This window comes from Palaemon carinicauda, chromosome 5 (genome assembly GCF_036898095.1).
Source record: "Palaemon carinicauda isolate YSFRI2023 chromosome 5, ASM3689809v2, whole genome shotgun sequence".
In the NCBI taxonomy this organism is placed as follows: Eukaryota; Metazoa; Arthropoda; class Malacostraca; order Decapoda; family Palaemonidae; genus Palaemon; species Palaemon carinicauda.
The window spans coordinates 135,869,613-135,875,840 of record NC_090729.1 but is presented as its reverse complement, the minus strand read 5'-3'; the positions used below and the strand labels follow the sequence as shown (position 1 = coordinate 135,875,840).

The following is a 6,228-nucleotide window of genomic DNA, read 5'->3' as shown; positions in this document are numbered from 1 at the left end:
TTTAAGAAAGATATTCATGAAAATATTGTGATTTATGAAAAAGAAAAAATATCTTGTCTAGACCACCGCAATAATCAACCCTTCCGTGTGTGTGTGTTTTTTTTTTCTTTTTATTTGATGTTTATTTTTATTTATAAATATTAAAATGGTGTGTAATGGAACGTAGAACTTGGATGTAATTGGGTACGCATCTGTTCGTTACTCTCTACATTTTTAAATGAATATAAAAGAATTTCCCCAGTTTCAAAGTAAGTAAGCATGATGACATAAAGCGTGGTGAAAAATAAAGGATGTGCAGCAATTCTGGGTCAAGAAACAAATAGTAATACCAATTCCCTAATATCGCAAGAGGGTCTGCCCCTCTCTCTTATTCTTCTCCTGTACTTCACTTTCTCCCTATTTCCTTAATCTTTCCCATTCCGAGTATCTGCCTTTGAGCTATAAAGTGGATTGTATCCAGGGGTACTCTTCCTTTCCCCATTTTCCCCACTTCCCTATCCCTATTATCATTATTAATAATAAGGATGAGCAGCGAATGTCTAATGCATTTATGACACCAACAGGAGGCAGAAAGCTCAAACCACTCGGCATTAAATATTTGACTTTTCTTTGGTGTTTCTGTGATTGACACTTGAACCTGATAGCATAATTCAGTCTAGTTATTTATTAATGTTTTTAGGTTCTCTGCATCAATTTCAAAGATTTTATGTTGTTCTTTTACAATATTTACCAATTGAATCAGTTTGCTGATAAAATTACCAGTCATTTCTTCCTCTAGAAACGAAATATAATTATAATTAGGAGAGTTTACAATTTATTGAAGAGTTTGACCTCCAGTATGTGACTTTATACGTTACTATTACGATAATAAGTTATAATTTTTTTTATATAAAATGCCTTATATCTAAGGAAATCAACCCAATTTAAGATGAAAAGATCTAAGCCCCCTGGCTAGTACAGTGGTAACGTGTTCGCCTAGCATTCGCATGGTAGCAGATCAATCCCCGCCCCGGGACCGTGAGTTCAAGCTGTTTACTGGGGAGGCTACTGCTGTGGTCGAACTTGCCCAGCTGACGTTCTGGTGAGCATCTACTCAGATGAAACTGTAACCAGACACCTTTAACCTTCAAATGACATTGATATGTATTCAAATGAGAGCTAATACTAGATAACGTCTCCATTGTAATAGTCTACAAACACTCGAGAGCAAATACTAATATCTTTGAAGAATTCAGTAAACTCATTTAGATAATTATGGAGGAAAATTAATTAGTTATTTGTGGAGACTTCAGTCTTTGGATGGATGACACTCAAATCTTAATGCTTTGGCATTTAGTGAGTTACTGGAATCATATCAATTATAGTCCATTTTTTTTAGCGATGCATATTTGCACCGACTCGCGGCGGTGCCCTTTTAGCTCGGAAAAGTTTCCTGATCGCTGATTGGTTAGAATTATCTTGTCCAACCAATCAGCGATCCGGAAACTTTTCCGAGCTAAAAGGGCACCGCTGCGAGTCGGTGCAAATATGCATCGCTAAAAGAAATGGACTATAGTGAATAATGTCGACTGTACAACTACTTTAACTGGGCATACGTTGGACATAGTTTTGAGTGATTGAATGAATAATATTTTATTAATTGTATCTGATATAAAAGTTGAAGAGAAATGTACTATCTCCCCAGTGCACAAACTTGCTACGTCTAGTCTCTCTGTATAGAAACATGGAGTAGTAAAGAAAATAAACTTTAGACATAAATCAAATTTTTCTCCTGCTGCATTTATTGAAGAAGTTACAAAGAAAATAAATGATCTTACGATGCCCAAATAAATAATGTAGTAAAAACTGCTGGTTATTATCTAAGCCAGGGTGGTCCAACCTTTGCCATGCCAAGGGCCACATTACTTAAAATCCTTGATGGCATGGGCCAAAAAACAAGATTAATATTAGAATTATAATTCCTGGTGCAGTAACTGAAGGGGAGCGCCTTCCCTTAAGGGGAGAGGATTAATTTCCTTTATAAAAGTTATTTTTTTTTACCAAGTATGTAGATGCACTTGGAGAGTTTTTTTTTCCGAAACAATACAAGAAAAAAAAGTTAGAAATTAAAAATACAAAGCTTATATATTTCTCTTAATATTTAATTTCAAATCATAACTTAAGTACATATGATATACAAAAAGAGAAAAAAAAATATAAACAAGTCACATACTAGTATTTAGTAATAATATCTAATCATAAGATAAGAAAAACTAGAACCTTTCACAGTTTTATTCCTGTTTAACTTCAAAATACTGTATAATCAAAGTAATTCTACACACACAACCATATATATATATATATATATATATATATATATATATATATATATATATATATGAGTGTGTACGTATGTATGTGTATACATATAAATATATATATATATATATATATATATATATATATATATATATATATATATATTCTCTCAAATTCACGATATAACCCTTCAAGTTTTCCAAAAAACGATGAGGAGTATGTTCCATTATTTCTGTTCAATTCATGACAAGAAGGGAAGTGTGTTAGATCATTCTTGTTTAAGCATTCACTGAAAAGTTGCAGCTTTTTGCAGAGAGAATCAACATGTCCTACTAACTGGGAAACATTCTGTAATTTTCCTAATTTTAGGTTCATGTTTAGAACGTTCAGGTGGGCAGTCATTATGGTAAGAATTGCTTGGGAGCAAAGAAAGTCTATCGTGTAGCTGAATTTAGCACTGTTTTGAATGACTAATATGCTGATTTTATAGAAATGGTGGAGTATCTTCCCTTAAAAAAAAAAAAAAAAGACTGTTTCCAGCACTCAGCCCCCTAGCACGTAATATAGTAGCAGGTCACTGTACTCTGTGTTTAGTTTTTCCAGGAATGATATAAATTTTCTATGCCTAAGGAAATATTTCCGCCTCTGATTAAGTTCACAACACTGACAATACTTGTCATGGCATCACTCATCTGCAATATTTTGCCTCATAAGGCCTCTTGGTGAATAATGCACTTCATTTTTTTTAAAGACCAATTAACCCCACATTACTGCCAACTATAGCTTCCGTACTATCACTTATAATGCAGGGACACATTTTAAACCCTCCATATTCATTGACCACGGATTTGAGGGAAACTTATATATATCAGAACCACTGCTATCATCATTCAATGACTGCATCTTGACAAGTTCTTCGTGAACCACAAAATCTTCGCCAATGGTACCGGCAAATACGAGTAACTGACTTGTCACTTACATCAGTGTTGTCATCTAAATCCAGTAAAAAGTACTTGCGATGTTTCATTATATTTTTAAGTTCCATGGAAACATGCTGATCAAATTCATTCACTCTTCTTACAACTCTTTGGTAAGAGAATGACACACTTTCAAATTTTTTTACTACCAGGTACATTTTCTTCAGCAAACTCTTGTGCTATTTTACCGCACACTGCTTTATTAATTCTCCACCCATAAATGATTTTCTATTCCTTATAAGCTCCAAAGTAACTTCTTATTAAGCAGTAAGACTAGCTGTTTGTGGTTTTCAGAAGTTATGTAGCCCATGATTTTGCTGTTGATGTTTGCCCATCAAGATATTCAATATACCATGTGTGATTTCCCCGCAATTGAGCATACTTTTCTTTGTGCAATGTCTCACAATGCCTTCGAACATATTCCTTAAGAACAGAACCTATTTGATGCCACACAATATTCTTCTTCCCACTTCATATCATATGCTCTGTTCATATCAGAGCACTTTCATTTCTTATTTTGACTCAATATGGAAAGACGTTATGAACAATAGTGCTTAACTGCAAAACAGAGGCAAGCTGAAAACTATTCGTAACAGCAGGAGCTCCATCCCCATTCTATTCACGGGATTTTCCTTAATCTTGTTACATTTATATTGGTTATTGTTATTATTATTACTCTATCTACCGTCAAAAGTAAATTAAACATTTGTATTGAACGCATGGTTTGGATGGAGAGAGAGAGAGAGAGAGAGAGAGAGAGAGAGAGAGAGAGAGAGAGAGAGAGAGTACTGAAATTCTACTGAAATGTGATTTTAATTTTATTTCATTATTTATCATTTTTTGATTTTGTTAGTATTCAAGTGGGTTCGTTTAGGTCCAGTAAGGTTTCGACACATTAAATCACACTGCATAATTAGGTCAGTGTTGGAGGACCACAAAAAATCCCCTCGCGGGCCACATTTGGCCCGCGGGCCTGTAGTTGAACCACCCTGATCTAAGAAATATTGCTTTTATTTAAAAAAAGGTACCTGGGTGATTATTCTGTAAGGAAACTTGTGATAAACTGTGTGATTACCAGAATTGACTATTGTAAATCCATCTACTACAATCAACCAAAAGTGTAGCTTAAGAAATTACAAAACATAATAAACAGAGGAGCAAGACTGATAAAAGGTGTCCCACCTAGAGAAAGGATCACCCCTATACTAATTGATCTACATAGGCTGCCGATTAAAGCGAGAGTTAAGTTTAAAATATTTACAATAACTCACCAAGCTATCAGAACCAAACGTCCAAAATATCTAAGAGAATTGCTACATATTGTACAGCCAACACATCGTCCTGACACTCTAATAGTTACAGATGGTTTCAAACTATTAGAACCTAGATATATGTCTACTGTAGCATCTAGAGCCTTTAAATATGCGGCCCCGAGACTATGCAATAAGCTCCCACGAGACGTCCGAATAATTGAAGATATTAAGGCTTTCAAGAGGAATATGAAGACGTTCTTATTCTGCGAGTGTTTCGATGGTAGGCCTAATGGTGATCTAATAATAAGCGAGCAATACGCATTGTGAAATGTCGAATGCTCCTGAAAGAACACCGTAAAACGACCGTGGAGGTCCTGTTGAGAGTAGGGTTCCCCTGCTGTACAGGACCAGATAAGCAGCCCTTAAAGTAAGTTGCTCGATATCCCTCTATGATGCCTGATTAGTATCTGTCTGCCTGGTGTTTGTCAGACGGGAGTTCGAGTACCGCTCAGATTCGTTAGTGTCTTTAGCCTCTGCAACCTTACCATCGTTGTGAGCTAAAGTTTGGGGGGCCGGGGGAGCCTATAGGTCTATCTGCTGAATCATCAACAGCCATTGCTAGGCCATCCCTGGTCCTAGCTTGGGTGGAGAATGGGTTTAGGCGCTGATCATATAATATATGGTTATTCTCTAGGGCATTGTACTGCTTGCAAGAGCAATGTCACTGTCCCTTGCCTCTGCCATTCATGGGTGACCTTTAAACCTTACTGTCTTTGGCTCGATATGACCAGGAAACGCAGCCCGGGTACCAACGACCTGAAGTTCAGGATCGAGTTTGGGTTGCTTACACGTCAAACAAAAACAATTTAGGGGACCCGGCTCAAGGAGCCCAAAACCAAAAAATTATTTTATATTGGTGAAAATCAATCAATTTGATCATAAAAACTATATGTAAAATGACTTTGGTAGTTTTCAAATAAGAACTAATACTAGACATCGTACTTATCTAACTCAATGTGGCTAGGAAACGCTAACCGAGTTACCAAAGTTTTAAAGTTCAGTATTGACTTTGACTTCCTTGAACGACAAATCAAAATAATTTATGAGACCCATCTAAAGTAACCTAAGCAAAAAAAACAGTTAAAATTAAAGAAATTCAATCAATCTAACAGTAAAATGATAAATAATATCGATTTGATAGATCGTAAAACGAGAGTTAATACTAGACCTCGTTCTAAGTGGCCAGGAAACGCCACCTTGGGTACCAACGTCCTGAAGTTCAGGATCGAATTTGGGTTCCTTACACGTCAAAACAAAACAATTAAAGGGCCCCGGCACGAGGAATCCACAAAAGAAAAGGATTTATTACCCCACCAGACTCCAAAATTCTGTGTTTATCATTAAATGTGTGTCAAGGAACGTGTGGTTAATGGCCTCCGCCTATATTTAAGGCTAGCTTGAAATAAACGCCTCCAGATGTAAGTATCTCTGCCGGTACAGTTTAAGCCTACCCTAGGCTAGGTCAGTCTTTCTAGCCTAGCATATCGTACGTTATTAGTGTGATTTAAGCCGTTATTTATGCTCACTTCTGTTCAGCTCTAGGGTAAATAAGGACTTGTTTGTCTAGTAATTTTGCTGGTCAAATGCTCTATTATGTATGAATGGTTTGGATACTGATGCCTAGGTTACTTAATAGATTG

At 36.0% G+C, this 6,228-nt stretch overlaps 1 protein-coding gene across 1 annotated transcript in view; it reads left to right on the top strand.

Moving 5' to 3' along the window:
• The first annotated feature begins 5,777 nt into the window (after positions 1–5,777).
• GCS1 (mannosyl-oligosaccharide glucosidase) overlaps positions 5,778–6,228 on the top strand; it is a 68,873-nt gene continuing 68,422 nt past the window's right edge. Inside the window, exon 1 of the mRNA XM_068374119.1 lies at positions 5,778–6,006. The gene's annotated coding sequence lies outside the window, so the exon portion shown is untranslated. The remainder of the gene's footprint in view (positions 6,007–6,228) is intronic.